Raw genomic sequence first — 13,359 nt, forward strand, 5'->3', positions numbered from 1 at the left:
CTTACTCAGTTTTCTTTTTTTTCTATATTGCTCTCCCTTGAGCTAGAGTACTATAAGTCTCCATAGCTTTAAATATCATTTCGATATGAGCAGAAATAATTACTATTAGAATGATACCAATATGTCATAATCTTTTACTACTCACATTGCTTTCCCTTTTGTTTCTCATAAGAGGCATTTGTATGTGTTTAAAATACATTGATCATGCACTATCTCTTATCCAGTTGTTTAAGCTATGTGAATTTCATCAATAAAAATTTGTGTTAAACGAAAAAAAGAAGTATAAAAACAAGCTTTAAAATTGTTAAAGATTGCTCAGGAGGCAGTGGTGGACTTACCTACTATAAGCAGACACTAGAAACTGTCAATTAAAGAACAAGCGACACCCATGCTAACCTAAAAATAAAAAAACACATATATCAGTAGTTAAATACTACTTCTACTTACATAACAGATGTATTGTGCTATCCACGTAATGATTCCTGTGAATTTTATAAAGGAAAAGCAGAAAATCCTTTTCTAGGCAGTGGCCATCTTGCCAAGCTAATGCTGACATCATATCCTCCCTGACTCTTGTTTTCCCCCCTCCCTTCTCTTGCTCATTGTGTATTCATTAGCTGTCCTCCTCCCAGAGTCTTCAGACACTCCCACTGAGGTGTATACTAGCAACTGCACTGTTGTTTTTTTTATTTACACATCCAATCACTGAGTCACCTCAGCCTTGCTTGTAAACACAAGTGCTCAGAGGGTTTTTCTGATAAGCAGCTAGGCAGGGAAATAAATGGAAGAGGAGGAATATATTATAGATAAAAAGAACTCCCAGCATTCAACTCTTTGGCACTATTTGACACTAGGGCCAGTGCTTCTAAAGTATGTGATAACTACAAACCATAACAGCAGAAAAAGTTTTGAAAGTTTTGAATGCAGGATTAGCATCTTTATCACTTAACCTCCTGGGCGTTACGGACGAGTTCAGCTCGTCCAGTAACGCCGCAGGGCACCGCTCAGGCCCTGGTGGGCCAATTTGAATAATTTTTTTTTAAACACGCAGCTAGCACTTTGCTAGCTGCGTGTTTCTCCGATCACCACCGCTCGCCGCCGATCCGCCGCTACCCGCCGCGAAAGAGGGCGCCCCCCCTGCATACCCCATGCGCAGCCTGGCCAATCGCCGCCAGGCTGCGCTATGGGGTGGATCGGGACTACCTGTGATGTCACAACGTCGATGATGTCATTCCGTTCGTCGCCATGGCGACGGGGGAAGCCCTGAAGGAAATCCCGTTCAGAACGGGATTTCCTGACGGGCTTGATCGCCGGCGGCAATTGGACGGGTGGGAGGGATGCCACATGGAGGGGGGAATCATGTAGCTAGTGCTAGGCTAGCTACATGATAAAAAAAAAATTAGGTTAAAAAAACCCTCGGGAATCAAAATGCCAGAGAGGTTTACACTCAGACCAGTTGCTGTTGAAATGTGATTTTTATGGTGACAATACCACTTTAATATAACAAACAATTTATTGGCATATAGGGTTTTTTTTTCTCCCTTTTGGTGATTCTTATAAGGGCCAAGAATACCTAGGTGAGAAGTAGGGAGAGACCGGGAGCCCAATGCTGCAGTATCGTTAGGTATAGGGAGGATAAAATCATATAAATATATACTCACAAAGGTGGGTTGCAGTTCCTGCAACCACTGTATAGGCCTGCAAGGAATTAACCATCCCTGCTCGGTATTCCAGGTCCTGCTGGATACTGGATGGTCGCTCTCCTGTAGTACATTATACTTTCCAGAAAAACTGCAAAGCTGTTACCTCCAACGGAGGTCTGACTGGTAGTGGGTAGGGTGGAGGCGCCCAATGTATGTTCTATTTTTGGTATTTTTAAATGCAAATATATAATAAAAAGAGAGGTAATTGCTTACCTCTCCAGAAGATACAGACACCAGTTCAACTGGAAAAAAAGTTTTTATTCAAAAAGAACTTCTTCAGGTCATTACAAAATGCCTTGATAGCATAGGGGATAGGGATAGGCGCGAATACTATAGTATGGTCCCCTACTCTTAATTGCCTGAGGAAGCAGGAGATTGCCTGCGAAATGCGTTGCAACCGATTGTGGAGTATGCCAATAAATTGTTTGTTATATTAATTGACCGTTTCTAGTGTCTGCTTATAGGAGGTAAGTCCACCACTGCCTCCCAAGCAATTTTTAACAATTTTAAAACTTTTTTTGATTCTCCTGGCGCCTCTGTTCTTCTCCTTAGTTTTGCATCCACCCCTGGTGGAGGGGGGATCCCCCTTTTTTTCCTATCTACAGAGAGCGACTTCTTAATCCTGAGTGGGGTCAGGACAATCTCCCCACCTGCCTGCACAGTGGTTGCCTTGGAGGTAACCATGGTTTGTGAGTATATATATCTTGTACTCTTTACGTTTTCCATATTCCAGTACATACTGCACTATATTAGGCTCTCTGTGTCATTTCTTTACATATCATTACTGTGAGATAAGGCCATTTTACATAATGCCTGTGCCAGATCTGTTTTTGTGTATGTGTGCAACCTATGATAAATCATTTGTCACACCGTCTAACAAATAGATACTGTATATACTGTATATACTCCCCCAGCCCTCCACCTCTCTAAGTGAGTCAGGAAGAACTCTGTGATAATGCAAGAATTTCCATTTGGAAGCGGAATTGTGAAAAATTGCCGCTTCTGTTGCATTTTTACTTCACATAGCTTGAAAACATGTGGTCAGTGGCTTTTATATGATCAGCTGTATTTTGCAAGCACGGCAAGTCAGCCCCACAACCAAGTGCATGACTTCTACTACTGGAAGCTTAATCTGCTTTTTTCTTAAAACAAATGTTCAAAGCAGAATAATGGCAGAGATTTACTGGGAGCAATGCAGCTGAACTGTATTGCTTTGTGGTACTTTATAGGGATGTGTTAGTCTCTGCCACCTGGCTAAGACTGATTGAACTGGGTAAGGCCTGGGGCCCACTAGACATGGCGAAACACTTTATAGTGTACCTAAGATGGGGGGGGGGGGGGGCGGCTTCGTCCAGCCCACTTTAGGCTGTTCGTTCCCTCACTACCCTCCTCGACTGCCTGCATCCTCTGTTATCCAACCCTGGTAATTCCAGTTAGGGCCAGTTGGGCATGCACAGTCTGTCTGTACCCTCGCCCCTCATCATGCTCCCGTTGCTGGGAACATTCTGCCCCTGCACAGCAGTAGTACTGAGCAGGCACAGAATGCTCCAGGAGTCAGAAGCAAGAAGGGGGCGCGTGCTAGGGATGCTCATTCGGATTCTGCGGAAATGCAATTTCCGATCGGAAATTGTATTTCTGCATCGCAATGCGGAAATCAGTAATACAAGTACGGTAGGCAGATTTTCACGGATTTCCGACGGAAATCGCAGACATTTCCACCGAATTTAACATCAATTTTCTCAACAACTATAAGGTCTTTTTGAAAACTTTTTTTTTCATGTTGTTCACAAGATTCTGTTTAATAAAGCCTGAAAATTTGGTGTGTCTAGGTCTTATGGGGGCTTTGCTATTAACCGCTAAAGTTGGCGGATTTTTACTGTAATGTAAAATGCAGAAAATCTGCATTATCCGATATGCAGTAATTTTAAGCCAATCAGAAGACTCGGAATGAATAAATCAATCAGAGAATGGGGATTTAGGTGGAAATTGAATAAAACAAGATGAAAAAAAAAGTTTTCAAAAAGACTTTATAGTTTTTGAGAAAATCGATGTTAAAGTCGGTGGAAATTTCCGCGATTTCCAGCGGAAATCCACATCGGAATGTGGAAATTGGTAGCGGAAAGCAGAATCGGTAGCAGTAGCAGTAATTAGCAATGGCGGAATGCGGATTTTCCGCAAAATCGGAAATTGGGATTTCCGACCATCCCTAGCGCGTGCGCACGGCCAGGCTGCGGATGCACAGAACGCCCAGACTGAAGGAATTATTGGGGCAGCTCGGGTTGGATCCAGGCGGCCAGGGAGGATGGCGAGGGAGCAAACAGCCTGAAAGGGGCTGGATAAAGGCCCATGTATGTATAATATTTGTTTTCCCGCCTATTCAGCCTTTCAGTTTTCCTTTAAAAAACGCTAGCATTTTTAAGAGCAATTTTGTTACGAAAAACAGTGATTTCTGGAACAATTTCAGGGAATGTAATTGTGACCTCAGCATTTGATTAATTAAGTTGCTCCGAAAATGCTGCAGGCACTGCACTGCATTTTATGGTAAATTCAGCAATCACTTCTGTGGGATTGCAGCCATAGGCTTTTATTAGCAGGTGGCAGTACTTACCTTTAGCCGCTTGGTCTCCAGATTCTGCAGACATCTTCTCTTCTGGGCTTCTCCCCCTAGTGTCTGAGAATGAATCAGACGCTAGAGCTCCTAGCATCTCATTCTAACTGTCGATGTACTGTATGTGATATGCTGCATTTTTTTTATTAATGGAAAGGGTGGCTTGAACCAACATTTTGCTGGGCAAGCCTACTTAGACCACTGTTAAGTTCATGTAAATTTTGCTCCACCCATGGCCACACCCATTTTTTGGCTGGAGTGCCCAAAAGTGTCTCAAATCTCTTAGGATCCTAGCAATGCCCCTGACAGAGTTTAGGAGAACCAGAAATCCTGGATCGCTATTATGTGATAGATTGTTTCTTCTTAGTTTTCAGTAGTGCTGGAAGATTAATGGACTAGAGTGTGTGCTGTTATAGACATACATACAACAGCAATAACTTATTTAAAAAGTGTTCACTGCAGATAAATGCACATGGCTTCAGTCAAACAACGAATTCCTTAAGTTGGCCACACACCATACATTTTTTTTACATTTCTTTTCAATTTGAAAATTACAATCAATTTTGTTGATTGATTGTACCATTTGAAAAATATGGCCAATGTACCACACCCCTGTTCAACTTTTCCCCAATTATCAAAAACAAATTATAGAAAACTCTGAGAAATTTGCTTGGGTGTATGTATTAAGAAATGTACCTAATACCATTCAATTTTCATAAAAATTGATCAGAAAAATCCAACACTCCTGATCAACTTATATAGGAAAAAAATAGGAAATCCAATTGGATTTCTTGCTTGATTTAAAAAAAAATCAATTTTTGAAATCCGTTCGTTTTTATCAAATTGCCATAAAATCGGATCATTTTGTTGTATTAAGTGTTTTCACACTTTGATTTCCTACCCCCCATTCTGCGTGTTGTTTGAACATGTTAGGAAAATTCTGGGCTCCTCCATAATCCTACTGGTAGCACAAAAGCAGCCTGAGCTCTTCAACAATGGTACATTGTCAAGACTTGGCCTGCCATTTAATCAATACTGCATGCTGATGCTTGTAATTTACCAGTGATTGAGAGCTATAGGTTATTGGTGCATAGCAATGTAGGATATACATTTCAACCAGCTGCTAGGAAACTGAGCATGTCAGGGATTGTTTGGATAAAGCTTATTCTGAGGCACAGAGGGGGCATCAATATGGCTTTTCTTTCAGGTGCTCTACATAGAGTGTCCTATGGCTCGATAAGGAAGATCCAATCTTTAAAAAAAGCTTTTATCCTGTGTGCCATTTGATGTCCTTATAAAGATTGTAGCCCATATGCAATTCACTTTTTCACCTGCATTTTCTCCTAGGTTACATTTTCAAACTTGTCAATGCAATGCCTTTTAAACCACCAACAAGCAAACAAATACTCAGAAGCATTTTAACAGTACTTATTCACCTACTTATTGGTACTTTTCCATTGCAAAGTGCTAAAAAAATGTATTCTAAATCAAAGATGAAAAATTATCTACTAGGAGAAAGCTCAGGTTAAAAAGTGAATTGCATATGGCCCTGTATCTTTTTAATCAAGTAATCAGTGCAGTGGGATCTCTTTTCAACACCCATTGTTCAAGGCATCTTGTTTCCTGCTCCCAGTTGGACGAGTATGTGCTAGGTGGCTGCAGCAGACCCTTTTCCTTGTTTTGCTCCTAATGGGTCCTAGCTTTCTAGCACCTCTATAAGGTATCCAGGCTTTTAAGCATCGCATTGTGTGTTGCAGTTTTCCAAATATTCCAGGCAGAGAGAAGTCATTATTTGAGTGAATGTCTTCTCAACTAACAAAACTTGCTGCTTAAAGGACCTCTTTTAAATTTTAAAATTTAAAATACCGGTACATGAAAACATATACAAATAAGAAGTACGTTTCTCCCAGAGTAAAATGAGCCATAAATCTATTTCTCCTATGTTACTTTCGCTTACAGTAAGTAGTAGAAATCTGACATTACCGACAGATTTTGGACTAGCCTATCTTCTTGTGTTTTTTTTTAGTGTTTTCTTTATTTTCAAAAGCACTTAGTGAATGTCAGTTGCTCTGTTCAACTGCCCAAAAAGTGTGCAGCGGGCATGAAGGCTGGCCAGCATCTTTGTATAAATCTTTTTTAGGGAGTGTCTTTATAAAGAAAAAAGGCCATGATGAGAATCCCCTATAGGGAGTTGGACTAGACCGTGCCCCATCAGTTAAAGGGGTCAAATGGCATACATTGTTGTAGCAGAGCTCTGCCATACACATTTTTTGATAGTAACAACAATCACACCGAGATCAGTCAGTTACTTTCTGATCACAGAGCCAGTCCAGTAACTTTGGTACTGCTTCCCTGTCATTGTGTTTTAAAGTTCCTCTTACAGCAATTCAATAGTGTGTACAGAGTTCCCTGTGTTTAGGTAGCAAGAGAGTCTCTGGACTTGCTCTGTTATTAATAAGTAACACGCTTATCTTATTGTAATATTGTAGCTGGTGTAATGTAGTGTTAATGTTACCATGGTAAGGCACATGGGCTATACAGAGAATGCAGGCAAATCTATACGCTACAGTAGTATATAAATACAGGTTCTGCTGTCTTCTCATTCCTTCTCTTATGAACAGGGGCGCCTCTAGGCATAGGCAGTACAGGCCATTGCCTGGAGTGCCATTGGTCCTGGGGGGTGCCATGTTGCTGGATTTAGCACCACCCCAAAATTAAGCCCCACCCAAAATTAAGCCACACCCCTGTGGGTGTTCTATTACTTGCTTCTGCTGCATCTACTTAGCGTAAGTTGCAGGCAGCTGACACCTCTGTGCCTTGTGCATCCTTCTTTCATCCTTTGTGCCATCTCTGCCTCCTTCTGTGCCCTTTGTGCTTCCTTCTGTCCCCCTGTGCCTTCTTACGTCTTCTTTGCCTTTATTTGTCCCCTTGTGCTACCTCTGCCCCACTGTTCCTCCTTCAGTCCCACTGTGCCTCCTTCTGTCCTCCTGTGACTCTTTCTGTATCCCTTTGTGCCCTGCTTCTGTCTCCATGTGCCTCTTCAGTCCCCATGTGCCACCTCTGTCCCCTGCACCTTCCTCTGTCCACCTGTGCCTCCAACTGTGCCCCTTTGTGCCTCCTTCTGTCTCCGTGTGCCTCCTTTAGTCCCCCGTGACTCCTTCTGTCCCCCTTTGTGCCTCCTTCTGACCCATTGTAGAGGGTGCCAGGCCGACCAGGCAGTCATGAGTGCTGTGTGGGGGGGACCGCGGTCATCCCCCCCCGCCAGATGTTGTGTCCCCAGGTGGTGAACAGGCTTGCGGCGTCTAATAGACGCCGTGTCAGTTCACCTGCCCGCAGCCCGTAAGCTCATTTCCTGGTGAAACGCTGCCGCATTACGATTATTTTCATGGAAGGGTGCCACAGATTTTCTCGCCTGGAGTGACAAAATGGCTAGAGGCACCCCTGCTTATGAATAGTAACAAAGTCAATAATGTAGTATATTTACTTTATTGATTTTTCTACTTTTAAAGCTTTCAGTGAAGAAAAAAGGGTTCAAAAGAAGGTAATGTGAATATAATAATAGCCAACCAATATATTCGCCCTATCAGTAATGAATCAAGTAGTCACCTGCAACCAGTGGAGTGCAGCAAAACCTAATGCCAGAGGATGTAAGCCAGTGATTCCCAACCTTTTCCGGCCCGGGGAACACTTTCTGACCATATTTTTCTCCGGGGAACGGCGGGGGGGTGTTTGCGCGACCTAGTGGACAGTGCCGTGCTATCCGGGGGGGGGGGTGCATAGCTAGCATAGTTGCCCCAGTATAGGGAGTTTAGTTGCCCCAGTATGGTTAGTATAGTTACCCCAGTATAGTGCCCCAGTATAGCTAGTATAGTGCCCAGTATAGCTAGTATAGTGCCCAGTATAGCTAGCATGGTGCCCAGTATAGCTAGCATAGTGCCCAGTATAGCTAGCATAGTGCCCAGTATAGCTAGCATAGTGCCCAGTATAGCTAGCATAGTGCCCAGTATAGGTAGGTAGTGCCCCAGTATAGTGCCCAGTATAGCTAGTATAGTTGCCCCCAGTATAGCTAGTTTAGTTGCCCCCAGTGTAGGTAGTTTCGTTGCCCCCAGTATAGCTAGTTTAGTTGCCCCCAGTATAGCTAGTTTAGTTGCCCCCAGTGTAGGTAGTTTTGTTGCCCCCAGTATAGCTAGTTTTTTTTAAAAGAGATTTTTTTTATTGATTTTTCATAACACATATAAACATTACAACAATAAAACAAACAGTTTGGTGTTCATCAACCTCTTATTGTAATTGGTGTCATTACAGTTTATCAAAACTTATCTGGGTTATATATATATCCAGTCATTATTTCTTTCTTATATTCAGAAATAGCAATCTGGTATTTTTCCGATTTGTCAGGGAACTCAAAGGTGCAATCAACAGAGCATGTTTAGCATAAGTTTTAGCATTATTAGTGAATATCTTGTATCATAACCGAAATGTCCAGATGAGGAATTACTGTATCAAATGCATCCACCCATACTTTCCATACCTTATCAAATTTCCGAAATTGTGACCTAGCTTGGTAAGTGAGTTTATACAAGGGGAGTATACTGTTTACTGTTTCTTTCCATAGATTTAGGGAGGGCACCGTACTTTGCTTCCACTTGGAAGTAAGGGACTTCCTTGCGTAGAACAGCAATATACGTATTAATGTTTTCTTATGTCTGCCACAACTTATATCTCCCAAAACTCCCAACATGCAAGCTTGAAATGTCATAACCTGTGGGAGTTTAAGGTTATGTGATATGAAGTGAGTAACATTTTTCCAAAAGCTCTGTACTTGGGGACAGTACCAGACACAATGTAGGAAATTAGCATTTATTGCATTGCACTTAAAGCATGAATCTGTGGTCCCTCTTCCGATTTTTGCCAATCGGGATGGTGTCAAATAGGCCTGATGAAGCCATTTGAGCTGAATTACCTTGTCCCTTGATGCTATAACTGTCTTATAATAGTTATCCTGGAACTCCAGCCACTCTGAGTCAGTAAAATCCTCATCGCCAGACCTCCATTTGAGCTTATAATTATCGACAATGTTATTATATTTAGCTGATATTATAAAATTATAATATCTCGATATTTGCTTATCTGTGTCTGTTTGCAGGAGAAGAAGTTCCAGTGGCATTGGGGATAGGCTAACCCCATGCAGCCCAATCTGGGCTTGTAGCGCGTGTCTAATTTGAAAGTATCTAAAGAGCGAGTGTGGTGGGAGTTGGAATTCCAGTCTCAGAGTAGCATAGTCCTTAAAGGAACCCTCAACATATAGTTGGTTAATATATTTAATGCCTGCTTTGCACCAGAAATGTATATCCGGGATTTTTTTTAATTCCGGAAGCTGGTCATTGTGCCACAGGGGCAAGTTAGGTGAAATAGTGGCAGGAAGGGGATCACATAGCTTTTGTGCCTTTTGAAAGACCTTAATTGTGTGTTGTATTAAATATGAGCCTTCATCTCCAATTGGGATTTTACCTCTATAAATGGCAGAGCATAATGCTTCGTAGGAGGTGGCAATGTCCGCCTCTGTGTTCATATCTGAGTGTGTTCTTGCTGAACTCAGCCAGTTTTTTATGGGCACCAGTTGGGAAGCAAAGTAATAAGCTTGGAAATCGGGTAATGCTAATCCGCCGTTAGATATTGGTAGGCGGAGAGTTCGTAATGCAATTTTTGGAGTACCTCCCGCCCACAGAAAGCTAGTTATCATGGAATCTATTTTTTTAAAAATGTTTTGTGGTAGCCATCCTGGAGACATCTGCAGAACGTAAAGTAACCTAGGAGCAATGATCATTTTTATTGAACATACTCTGCCATATAGATTAAGTGGCAGGCTTGACCATCTTTTTAGTTGAGATTCAGTAGTTGTAATTATTGGATGAACGTTATTAGCTTCAAATGAGTGAACGTCTCTGTGTATCCAGATGCCCAAATATTTAAATTTGTCGACTATCATCAGCTTAGAGTTTGTGGTGATTATATTATGATCGAATATGTCTATGGGAAATAGTACTGACTTTGTCCAATTAATGGTGAGTCCTGATAATTGACCAAACCTGTCATATAATTCCAAAACAGCAACCAAGGATGGACCCGGATCTGCTAGGTATATGAGCATGTCATCCGCGTATAGCGAGATTTTTTCCACTATGTTTGTTATTTTAAGGCCTCTAATATTAGGGTCCCCCCGTACTGCTTGCGCCAATGGCTCTATCGCTAGGGCAAAGAGCAACGGGGATAGTGGGCATCCCTGCCTGGTGCCACGGTGTATTTGGAAGGGCTTGGAAATATTTTGGTTGACCCTGATCCTTGCTGACGGTTTGGTATACAGAATTTGGATCCATTTACAAAATCGAGGTCCAAAGCCAAAGCTTTTAAGGACCTGTCCCAAGTACGACCATTCGATAGAATCGAATGCCTTGTTGGCATCAAGGGACAAAATGATTCTGGTGTTAGAATTTGAGTGAGGGAATTGAATATTGGAAAAGAGTCTACGTATATTCATTCTAGTTGATCTCCCCCCTATGAACCCACATTGGTCAGGATGAACCATTCTTTGCATAACTTTTTCCAGACGGATTGCCAGTACTTTTGATAAAATTTTAGTGTCTATATTCATCAACGATATTGGTCTATATGAATCGCATGACTGCGGATCTTTTCCTGGTTTTAAGATAAGGGTGATCAGTGCTTCTCTCATTGTTTCAGGCATTTCCCCTTTTTCATATATAGTGGTAAGGAGTGAGGCTAGTCTAGGGAGAATTTCTGTTTTATTTTTAGAGTACCACTCCACTGGGATTCCGTCTGGCCCTGGTGTTTTGCCTTTATTTAAGCACGCAAGTGCTACTCCCAGTTCATCCTGACCAATGGGTAATTCCAATGGTTCCATTTCTCCCTCTAATAAAGTTGGTAGGGATAATTGTTCAAGAAAGGTTTCTACCTCTTTTTCATTGGCATACGTTTGGGATGAGTAGGTTTGCTCATAAAAGTTCCTAAAGGCCTCTGCCATATCTGCAGATGTCTCCAGCAGCACCCCATCAGGTTGTTTAATAGCCGCTATGGCCGTTGTATCAGATTGAGCCTTAAGAAAATAGGCCAAAAGCTTCCCACATTTATTACCGTGTTCAAATTGGCTTTGTTTGTGTATTATGTCTTTTCTTTTTATACTATTAAGTAACTCTAAATCCAATTTTCTTCTAGCAAGCTCCCAATTTGTATATCTATTTGGGCTAGGATCTAGTATTAATTGTGCTTTACATGCTTCTGATTCTCTCCTGATGTATTCTTCGTGCGCTGTATTATTATTCCTAATTATGGACATAGCTGAGCGAAATGATGCTCGTAACACTGCTTTTGCAGCATCCCAACACACTTCCTCACTTGCCGTACCCTCATTTTCCTGCCAATAATACGACATGCTTTTTTTGCATTCCGTGGTCACATTTTCATCCTCCAGCCACACTGAGCCCATTCTCCAGAGGCCTGAGCAACCTGATCCCGGGGCATTCATAGTACAGATCAGAGGGGAGTGGTCTGATATGCCATGTGGTAGATATTGTATGTCTGTGATATATGGGAGCATATCTTTAGACGTTAAAATCATGTCTATGCGTGACATTGTTTTGTAGCTGTCTGAATAACAGGAGAATTCTCTTTTTTGGGGATATTTCCATCTCCAAGGGTCATGCAATTGATAAGTTTTAATCCAATCAAGAAATGACACAAAGGAACGGTTACTTTTGTTTAATCTATCCAGTTCCGGGTTTAGTATAGCATTGAAATCGCCCAGTATCATGAGAGGGCCTTCAAGTATACTGTGAAGTTTTGATGTCATCTCCTCTAAAATTCGTATTTGGAATGGTGGAGGAATATATATAGATGCCATAGTAAATACTTGGCCTTCAATGCTACATTTTATGATCACATAATTGCCCCTTGGATCAGTAATAGCTGTCAGTATTTGGCCAGGGAAGGATTTACTGATAAGTATAGCAGTGCCCCTGGAGAATGAGGAGAAATGGGCGAGGTAATATTTAGATATCCATGGTTTTTTTAGTAGGAGGGCTCTAGATCCCATCACATGAGTTTCCTGTAGGCATATCACATGTGGCATCTTTTGTTTAAGGTATTCAAATACCAATTTACGCTTAATATTGTTATTTAGTCCCCTGACATTCCAGGTAATAATCCTCAACTGCATTTATAATTGTTTTTAGATTTGGACTGGAGTGATAACCCGTCATGGCTTGCAATGACCCAACTTAGAATGGCATAGCATATATGAGTGAACCACCAAAGACAATACAATTCAACAGAACACATAACCCAACCCCTGACCCTCCCTGCTCTCCGATCCCAAAACCCTCGGGAGCCTACATCCCTAACGTATCCCATTAAACCTGAGTGGAGCTCTGAAGTAAGGCCAGCTATTCAGAACCCGCATTACTTGTTGCTTAATATTACTTAGAAGTTTTGCGGACAGTTACATGTGAGCAGAATGTAGGAGAGGGAGAGATATTCACCCACACCCGACCTTTCCGTAGTGCCTGGCTACTGGGAAGGTCCCAACATGCACATTGCATCAATCTGATCATAGAATATACACACTATTGAGTATTGCCACAATGAGGTCTGTTGACTCTTCTCTACCTTGTTCCCGGGATGGGGGGGGGGGGGGGGGGGATGGGCAGAAGTGACCATAGGAAGGGAGTGGGGAAAGGTAAGTGGGGATAAGGGGAAGATGATATCGGTTAATTTAACCTGGGGTATAGATTAATAGCATTTATCGGTGAAGAGTCATAACCTTTTTATATCCCTAGTGACATTGTGGCAACCTTAATCTATTCTATCCAGTGCAGTAAATCATAACGTTCATTGAAAATGGTAACAGACAGGTACTAGATATATTCTTCTATTTTGAGATCCTTGCAGCACCAAGTTCCCTGGTACTCTACTACCACCTACTGGAAGGAAAATGTTAGTACACTGGTTATGTAATTATTACATTCAGAGTTT

At 41.8% G+C, this 13,359-nt stretch overlaps 2 protein-coding genes across 16 annotated transcripts in view; one reads left to right on the plus strand and one right to left on the minus strand.

Annotated features, from left to right (window-relative positions):
• Window positions 1-13,359, plus strand: part of MED12L (mediator complex subunit 12L) — a 742,320-nt gene that overhangs the window by 422,669 nt on the left and 306,292 nt on the right. The gene's annotated exons all lie outside the window — the stretch shown is intronic.
• The window catches only part of P2RY14 (purinergic receptor P2Y14), a 65,038-nt gene that overhangs the window by 33,064 nt on the left and 18,615 nt on the right, over window positions 1-13,359 (minus strand). For all 3 annotated transcript variants that reach the window (XM_068280831.1, XM_068280829.1, XM_068280828.1), the window contains exon 2: window positions 339-396. The gene's annotated coding sequence lies outside the window, so the exon portion shown is untranslated. The remainder of the gene's footprint in view (window positions 1-338; window positions 397-13,359) is intronic.

Source organism: Hyperolius riggenbachi, chromosome 4 (assembly GCF_040937935.1).
Source record: "Hyperolius riggenbachi isolate aHypRig1 chromosome 4, aHypRig1.pri, whole genome shotgun sequence".
NCBI lineage: Eukaryota > Metazoa > Chordata > Amphibia > Anura > Hyperoliidae > Hyperolius > Hyperolius riggenbachi.